The following is a 9,655-nucleotide window of genomic DNA, read 5'->3' on the forward strand; positions in this document are numbered from 1 at the left end:
ACACTATTATACACTACAGTACTACACACTACACTATTATACACTACAGTACTACACACTACACACTACTATACACTACACTGTAAGTGTAAATGTTGCAGTGGGCTTACTATCCAACACACAACAACCAGTGATAGCTGAACTAGTATAATACAATATACACTACTACACACTACACAACACGCCAGTTGAACTAGTAACGAATTGGCACGTTGTGTTGACGTGACAAGCATGACCGATTGGCTGTGTCGGTTGTTAGTGGCGGGTGTGCCGACGACACAACATTGATATTTACGCGATCTAAGCCAACACAAACCTCCACTGTGGATAATGTTGGTCGCGACAGCCTCCTCCTCCTACCACGACGAAGTGTTGCACCAAACCACAGAGGTAGAATCGCAGATCGCGCACAGATCTTCTACACAGAGACAAAGATCCCCCGTGTAGCCTCAACAGACTGTTGGGGCAAGTGCTGTTAGTAGTAGCGAGTAACAGCGCCTATGAAGGCTACCGGCACTGTGGCACACGAGGGGGTGGGTGGCCATCAGCAGGCCCGGCCGCCTTTGTCTCCCCAGTATCGATGTTTACTCCGGTATCGTACATAGAGCTATGCATAGGGAGACTCATAGAACCATAGAGATCCACAGACACCCACAGAAACCCATAGAGACCCATACTCATCGAGACCCATGTTACCACGTAGATGGGAAATAATAAAATAATACAAATATTAAACAATAAAAATTCTCACGTTTCGACTGCAACACAAGCAATCATCATCAGGTGTGAAATCTACAGAAAGAAAATTTGAAATAAGTGGCGGTTTTTCCAAACCTCAGCACCACAGACAGCGATTTGGCAGTTGGCCAGATGGACGAGTCCAACTATGTTCGGGAAAAGAGGAGGGGGGGAGCAGAAAATGGAATGTGGTCTGAAAGTCACCTAAGCGTGAACACAATTAAGACCCGACATGGTTTATCAAATCCTTCCAATGATTGCTAAGCCAGAATCCATCTTCTTGGTTGAAATTGTCTCTGTGTTTGTATATGTGAATAGCCTCATGAACGAACCTTAATTGATTGTGTTCACGCTTACGGTGACTTTCAGGCCGCATTCCATTTTCTGCTCCCCCCTCTTTTCCGAACATAGATGGACTCGTCCATCTGGCCAACTGCCAAATCGCTGTCTGTGGGGCTGACGTTAGGAAAAAACGCTACTTTTAAAAAAAAATTTAGCTGTGGATTTCACACCTGATGATGATTGCTTGTGTTGCAGTCGAAACGTCGTGAAAATTTTAATTATTTTATATTTGTATTGCTTTATTATTTCCCTTCTACGTGACTTTACCGAAAGAACCAAGAATATGCTTCCCTGCAGTCACGAAAGATTTAAATCAAAATTTAGGAGTAGTAATAGTTAAACAATAAAGTGCAACCCAGTTTCCTGGCTATTGTCCACGGGAGATCCGTGAGTGCTGGGTGGATCACTTCAGCAGCAGCAATAAAAACAAAGGCCGACGTGGTCACCGTGGAGATCAAGTGCAGTGAGGGGTCCTTTAGCGATCACTGCACAGATAACCAATGGAGGTGGCGTTTAGACGGTGGTAAACCAAACTCACTCGAGTCAAAACAACAACAGGGCAAGTGCAATGCGTGTGCAAGAGAGAGACAAAGGAGGCCGGGCGGGCGTGGTGGTGGCGCCGGCCACCTACCACCAGCCCTCACCCTCCTGTGCCACCGGTCTCTGTGTGTCTATGGGTCTCTGTGTGTGTGTCTAAGGGTCTTTGTGTATGTCTATGTGTCTACGTGTGTGTCTATGGGTATCTGTGCATTATCTATAGGTCTCTGTGTGTTAATTATGGGTATCTGTGTGTGTCTATGGGTCTACATGTGTGTCTATGGGTCTCTGTGTGTGTCTATGGGTCTATGTATGTCTACGGGTCTCTGTGTGTGTGTCTAAGGGTCTATATGTATGTATATGGGTCTGTGTGTGTCTATGGGTATCTGTGTGCGTCTATGGGTCTGTGTCAATCACGGGCTCCAGGCTCACACCCAACCCCTTACAGGGCTCACATCTGGAATGGAATTCCAGGAACTCCGCGGTTGCTGCGTCAGCGATCTGACCCCAGAAGCTTTATGAATGACGCGCCTCTGAATAGTGTACGTGTGTGTGTACGTGTGTGTGTGTAGGTATAAACAACCCCCTACCTCCCCGTGGTGCCGGACGGGCAATGTTGTCGTAGACAATGCTGTCGGGGGGTAGGGCCAATTCTGATTAGCCTTTCCCCTAAGGGCGTTTGTGACCATCACAGCGGCTACATAGAGGCTCTGGATGGGTGCGAGGGGCTGGTAACCCCTCCACCTTCAATAAATTACCACTAAACCACTTGAAAAATATCTAATTAATAAGCTTGTGCTGGAGGCTCCGGGGGGACAGGCGTCTATGACGTCTCCTGGCCAAACCCCATCTGGCGGAGCCAGGAGATTGAATCTTTACCCTCGGGGCTCCTCCAGAAACAACAAAAAGCCACTACGCGTGGCCACGTGGAATGGTCAAATGCTCATTGCGGAGGAGAGGCTGCCACTCCTCTGTCGGGAGCTGGACCTGGATCTCTCTGGCATTCAGGAGGTCCAGTGGACCGGCTCTGGCTCCTGCCACCATGAGGGGTGGACAGTCCTCTAGTCGGGGCAGGAGACTGCCAAACAACAGGGTGTGGCTCTTCTTCTGAATAAAATAATGAAGGGGACGTGGGAGCATGGCGGTGAAGTGTGGGAAGCTGTAAGCCCCAAGCTACTTTGGGCTTGCCTTCCCATCAACCGGAGGCAAGGAGTGGTGGTCGTGGTTACTTATGCCCCCACCGAAGACAAACAGCCATGGAGGGATGCAGGCACGGCCGATGAGTCAGATGCCTTCCATGGCCTCCTGTTACAGGTGCTGGCTAAAGTGGCCCCTCGGGATAGAATCTTCAATGCCCGAGTTGGTCATGATCATGATGCTGGCACCTGGTCTGGAGTGATTGGAAGGCATGGGCCAGATCAGCTCAATAACAACAGTAGGAGGCTGCTAGATTTGTGTGCAGCCCATGGACTTGTAATTACCAACACGCTGTTCCGGCATCGGTGCATCCACAACATCTTGGATGCATGCCGGGTCCAAGCAAGAACATCTGCTGGACTACATAGTGACGGACCAGCGGATGCGAGCCCATGTCCTTGACACCAAGACCTACCGTGGAGCTGATCTGCCCTCTGACCATCGACTAGTCATTTTTAAGATATGCCTGCCATTCTTCCCCTCCGTTGGTGGGTGTACACCCAGGACCCCATTCCAAACTAAGGTGGCCTGGTATCAGCTGATGGAAGTTGCTCGCGATAATTTCATCATCGCTTGCGGCTGGGGTTGGCATCGTCTCCCACTCCTCCTGATGTCGAGGGTAAATGGGCGAGGTTTAAGACTGTGACTCATGCAGCTGCAATGGCTGCTTTGGGTATACGTTCCAGACCTCCCCAGAGACCCTGGCTGACGGAGGAGGTGTTCACGATGGTTGAAAAAAAGCGACAGGCCCACTCTAATCGTCTACAGCATCCCACGTCAGAGAATGCGGAGGCTTACCGCAGCCTTTGCTCGGAAGTTTGGAGAGCTGTGAGGCGCTGTAAGGATGGGTGGTGGTCGTGGGTTGCTGAGGAGAGGGAGTCTGCCTCAGTGGCCTGCGATCACAAATCCCTATTTAATTCCATCAAAAAAGTAACCTGCAACGCCACACCTATTACCATCATTAGGGGAAAAGACGGTGATCCTAAGCTCCAACCCCCAGGAACAGGATTGCAGATTTTCTGAGCATTTCTGTGAGGTCCTGGGGGAGGGGAAATCCCTCAGCCAGGAAAATAACATGGCACAAAGTAGGGATGACCCTGCTGAGGCTGCAGTGCCTCAAATATTGGAAGAAGAAGTCACCCCCTGGCTGAGGTGCCATCTGTTGAGGAAGTACATAAGGCGATCCAGAGTCTGAGACCAGGAAAGGCACCGGGCAGAGATTATCTCCCAAGCGGAATGCTGAGGGAGGGTGGCGTTTGTGCACAGGCTGCCCTACATGACATAACAACAGTCTGGACCACTGGACGGGTTCCGCAGTACTGGAAGAATGACCTGGTGGTCCCCTTCTTTAAGAAGGGGCCGCACAGACTGTAACAACTACAGGGGCATCTCACTCCTCCGTGTGCCGGGAAAGGTCCTGGCAAGGATTATTCAACATCGCCTTGCCAGGCACGCTGAGGAGAGGCTTTTGGAGCCCCAATGGGGTTTCAGGAAAGGGCGGTCCTGCACAGATGCCATATTTTCTGTCCGTTTGCTACATCAGAGGTGTAGGGAATTCCAACAAGACCTACATCTCTGCTTTATTGACCTGGTCAAGGGCTATGCTACCATCAGTAGGCCTGGGCTCTGGGTTGTTCTTCATGCTTTCAGAGTCCCTGACCCTCTGCTCACGATCATTAAGGACCTTCATGATGGTGAGCAAGCCTGGGTAAAACTTCGTGGCCGGGTGTTGGAGCCATTCCCTGTTCACTTTGGGGTGTGACAGGGATGTCCTCTGGCTCCCACATTATTTAACATCTTTTTCGACCACGTAGTCCGTGAAGCCTTTGATGGCTGTACCGGAGGAATTTCCATCTGGTAGAGACACAATGGGAGGCTGATCAAAGCCCGGGTGCATCAAGGGATGGCTCCCTATTGGTCAACCACGTTATGTATGCCGATGATTTGGTAATAGCTGCTCATTCAGAAGAGGAGTTGGAGACGCTGCTGCTGAGACTGGAGCGTGCCACTAAGAGGTGGGGCCTTACCATCAGCCCCACCAAAACTAAGCACCTGCCTGGGTATTTTGTACCATCGGACAACCCACCCCATCACCAATTGGTGATGGGGCAGTTGTGCCCCCCACGTGCCCCCCACGTGCCCCCACCCTCAACCTCGCTCAACGCTTGCCCCAACAGCCTGTTACAGGCTACACATAGTGGTTGTGGTGGTGATGCTACTTACCAATTAATAAGAGTATGAATATTGTTGTTGCTTTCATTGTTCCGAGTGGAGAAGTCAGGGCCATTCCTTTACGAATGGAGGACAGGAATTCTGTAAAATGAACAAGTTACAAACAATTTACTAATTAATTCATCGTTTGACAGGGTCACATCTCCCCACTTCACCATGCGGCAAGACTCATCAACACGAGACAATGAATCTCAATAGGAGCTCTCTCTCAGCTGGTGGTTAAATAAAGGTTGTCAATCACAAGGGACAATGATTTTGAATGGTGTCTGAATCTCGGAGTGAGTTGATTAAATTGTGATGAAATATCCCGGTTAGACCGGTAACCGCAGAGCGCAGTCCAACCGGTCCCTCAACTGCTGAAGGCCACGGCAGCATTGCACGCATACCTCTCACCTACATGCCGCTGTTCCCCACTCACCTTAGAGGTATGCGCGTGAAATACCAAAATAACTATCCCAGTATAACTTCTCCTAACAGACTGTGGGGGCAAGTGCTGTTGGCCTGTGGAGTCTACTCCGACCTGCACTGTGGCACACGAGGAAGTGGGTGGCCAGCACCACGCCCGGCCGCCTTTGTCTCCCCAGTGGCGATGTTTACAACACTTGAGGCTGAGTCGACTTACACACAAACACTGCCTCGCACGCTTTCAGATGCGCTTCTGCGGCTGTCTGGAACGCTCTTCCATGCGATATTGAGAAGCCAATTTTAAATAATCTCCATTGAACACTTATTTATTTAGAACTGAGTGCTGTTGTTGTTGTGCTTAGATTGTTGTCCTTCACCCGCAACTCCGATTAGCCACGGTTGGCTACGTACGGTGTGAAAGAAGTCCAACATCCACACCAATACCCGCCATTCGCCACTAAGTGACTGTGACGTCACCACGGCGCCAGTGCCAGGCTAGGTGCACTCACACACTCGCACACTTACACACTCACACACTCACACTTGCACACTTGCACACTTACACACTCGCACACTCACACACACAATTACACACTTACACTCTCACACACTTACACACTCACACACTTACAGACTTACACACACTTACACACACACTCACGCACACACAATTACACACACAATTACAAACTCACACACTCACACTTGCACACTTACACACTCACGCACTTACACACACAATTACACACTTACACTCTCACACACTTACACACTCACACACTTACACTCACACACTTACAGACTTACACACACACTCACGCACATTAAATTACACACACACAATTACAAACGCACACACTCACACTTACACACTCACGCACTTACACACTCACACACTTACACACTCGCTTACACACACAAACTTACACACTCACACAGAGTTAAATCCTCACCGTTGTTAGCCCAGTCACAGCTCCGTGGGGTGAACGATTATTTGATGCACGCGTTGAGTGGCACCGCGTGTGTGTGTAGAGTGTGCGTGTGTGAGTGGCTATCACTGCGTGTATATCAATGCACAGTGGGTGGTGCTACCTGCCCCGTCACACTCTGACAGCCCAATGGGTGCTTCACCACCCCCACCCCCTCTCCGTGTTAGACGGCTGTGACTCACAGAAGGAAGCGAGATGACTTTGGGGTTCTCTAGTCCAAGGGGTGTTTGGGGTACAACACCAACAACGTCACAGATGTTAACTATATTGTTTGGGTCTTTCGGTAAAGTCACGTAGATAGGTTCAAAGAAACTAAACTAAAAATACGAAGTTTCGATCGCTTGTGTTGCGATCGAAACTTCGTAGGTTTTTACCCTTTCAACTGGTACAAAAACTGACACCTTTATACAAGGCATCATGTTTGCAAAGCTTGTGTTGTGGTTATAGGGCCGGATCAGATAGCCTCCCCTAGCACTCTTAGAGGAGGACTGGGAGTAGATCAGTCGGGGATAGTGCTAGGGGTGTATTCCTGTTGAGTACGGGTGAAGGAGCCGTTACCCCTTCAAGTGTTGTGTTACTGCCCCTTGTGCCTCGACTACGTCGTCTCTGTCTTGCTGAGAACCCACTACAACATGACTCGGGCGATGAGAAATCAGGCGCACAGGCCTACAAAGAGGGAACTGCAGACCACGCTCCGCTCGCTGTCCTCCAAGCTCGAGGATATGAGCCAGAGGTCGCAACCGGGTACCCGATACCCGTACCCTACTCGATACCCGGCTACCCGTACCCGGCCGGGTACAGGTACCCATTTGCGACCCTGGTGCGGCCGGGTACGGGTACGGGTAAGGAATCAAAACCCGTTTGCGACCTCTGCTCAACTCTACAAACGGCTACCCTCGTTACTTCGCGTCCATACTTGTTGTTCAATTTGCCACTACACCTGCTAATGAAACAGCTTATAGACACTTCTACACTCCATTGTATCCTTTTAAACCCTATCTTTGTCCCATTACTTCACCAGCACTCCTTCCAAACTTCATTCTGCTCTTAAAAATATCACCATCTGCGAGCTGCTGCTATTCGTCCAAGGTTCACCGCTCTTCATCCTTTCACATAAAATACCTGTGCAAACTATTAATTCTACTTTTCTTATTTCTGGGTGGTATTGAGCTTCATCCTGGTCCAAATGTAAATAACTTGTATAATTCTGTAGATTTTTCTGGAAAAAAAAGTGTTGGTGTTCTACATGTCAACATCAGAGGGCGTGTGATGAAATTAAGTCAACTAAAACGAGAAGTGGCAAATCTGGACCCGAACATTTTTTGCCTAACAGAAACATTTCTCACTCCTGCCGTAAATGTCTTGTAGATTACGATTGACAACTACACCCTTTTTCGGCTGGACCGAGGGTCTAAAGGAGGTGGAATTGCCATCTATGTTCATAATACTATTGCATGTTCACCAGCTCACACCTTGCTTAAAAAATGTTGCTTTGAAGGTCTGGCTCTCAGAAACACATTCCTGCGGAGGGAGCTGGTAGGAACGTTGGGTTGCTCGGTCAATGGCCTGCAGGGTCAACGGCGGCGTGGTGTATTCCGCAAATATGCCCGACTGTGAGGGCGGGCACAAGCCGGTGTGAGTAGGTTAAATGTTGAGTTTTATAAGGGCATCTATGTGATATCTGTCTCCACTTATGTCTGTCTATATGTCTCTGGTTCTGTGTTTTATCTCTCAAATTTAGCATTCTCAGGAAGAACGTAATCAACCAGGTAGGGTGTTGACTGTTATGTTATCCGACTGTTGTATTACATTACATTTCTAAGTATACTAGATTTGTGTTTCTATTTCATTTATACCTGATGATGATGATTGCTTGTGTTGCAATCGAAACGTCGTATGCTAGTATTTAATTTATTATTTTCTCTTTATACGTTACTTTACCGAAATAACCAAAGAGTAATTCCTGCAGTCACGAAAGCTCCAAATTAAGTATCACACAAAAAGTCCTGATCTTCCCCGATTCCTTTGCTGATAGATCGGTGTTCTGCGCTGACTGACAGACCATCCAAATGCACATTGTTGATGGTCTGCGCCTCAGGGTCCGAATGCATGGGACTGACATTTGCAAACAAGGTCCCGTCTTGAACTGTAATGGGTGTGTCAGCCGTGTTAAGGACCTCCAGGAACAGTGGCTGATTCCTGCGCACGCGTGTGTCAGATGCTAAGCAATGGCGACCAGCCACCGATGGCACCGTAGAGACGATGAGCGGCGAATCCGACCGGGAAGTGACGAGCGGGGTGCGATATCGAAGCGACACCACGGCCTGCGCACCAGGCGCAGAGGTCGCAAATGGGTTTTGATTCCTTACCCGTACCCGTACCTGGCCGCACCAGGGTCGTAAATGGGTACCCGTACCCGGCCGGGTACGGGTACCCGTTCCCTACCCGTACCCTACCCGAAATGAGTGACAAACGGTTACTCACCGGTGACTCACGGCCTACCCGTACCCGGCCGCACCAGGGTCGCAAACGGCTACCCGTACCCAGCTGGGTACGGGTATCGGGTACCCGATTGCGACCTCTGACCAGGCGGGATCGAGACCGTAGTCCCGACCAGCGCCTGAACTCGTGGAAGTTTTGGGCCGAGTTTCGGGCTCAATCTCGCTCCCACCCTGTGCCGTTGCCACTTGCCCGGTCGGCTGGTCTCCGCTGCGCTCCGGTCGTTCATGTACCCCGGTTGCTGCTGCTGTCGGCGGATATCAGGAAGACAGGCCAGGGTTTTCTCGCGGGGCGCACGGTCGGCGGCATCGCTGGTGCTGCTCCATCCTCTGATAGCTGCTGCGGAGTGCCGAGGTCTGGAAGGCTGACCATGGCTCTAGTCCCCTTGCTGGGGAGGTGATGAGGCTGAAGTTCCCCCCGCTCGTTCGACCTCAGGACTTAGCCGGCGAAGCAGCGTGGTTACTGCCTCCAGCAGCTGATTCTTCCTCCGATCCCTAGAGGACGATCTGCAGCGGCGGCGGCGCTGGGTCTGCACTGCCGGGTTGGTGGAGGAAGGTGCCAACACGGGACAAGCAGCTGCCTCGGATCCCGCCGATGAGCCGGGGGATGAATCCCGACTCGTCAGTTCTGGTTCCGAGCAATTCTCGTCCCGGGCCCCTAGAGCATCTTCTGGCTGAGTCTCCCCCCTTGGGATCTTGCGTCGGCTGAGGCGAGAC

General features: G+C 50.4%; 1 protein-coding gene across 1 annotated transcript in view; it reads right to left on the reverse strand.

The window, feature by feature from the left end:
• LOC144738070 (junctional adhesion molecule-like) overlaps window positions 1-9,655 on the reverse strand; it is a 107,852-nt gene that overhangs the window by 51,503 nt on the left and 46,694 nt on the right. The gene's annotated exons all lie outside the window — the stretch shown is intronic.

Source organism: Lampetra planeri, chromosome 77 (genome assembly GCF_965212315.1).
Source record: "Lampetra planeri chromosome 77, kcLamPlan1.2.h2, whole genome shotgun sequence".
NCBI classification, from domain to species: Eukaryota; Metazoa; Chordata; class Hyperoartia; order Petromyzontiformes; family Petromyzontidae; genus Lampetra; species Lampetra planeri.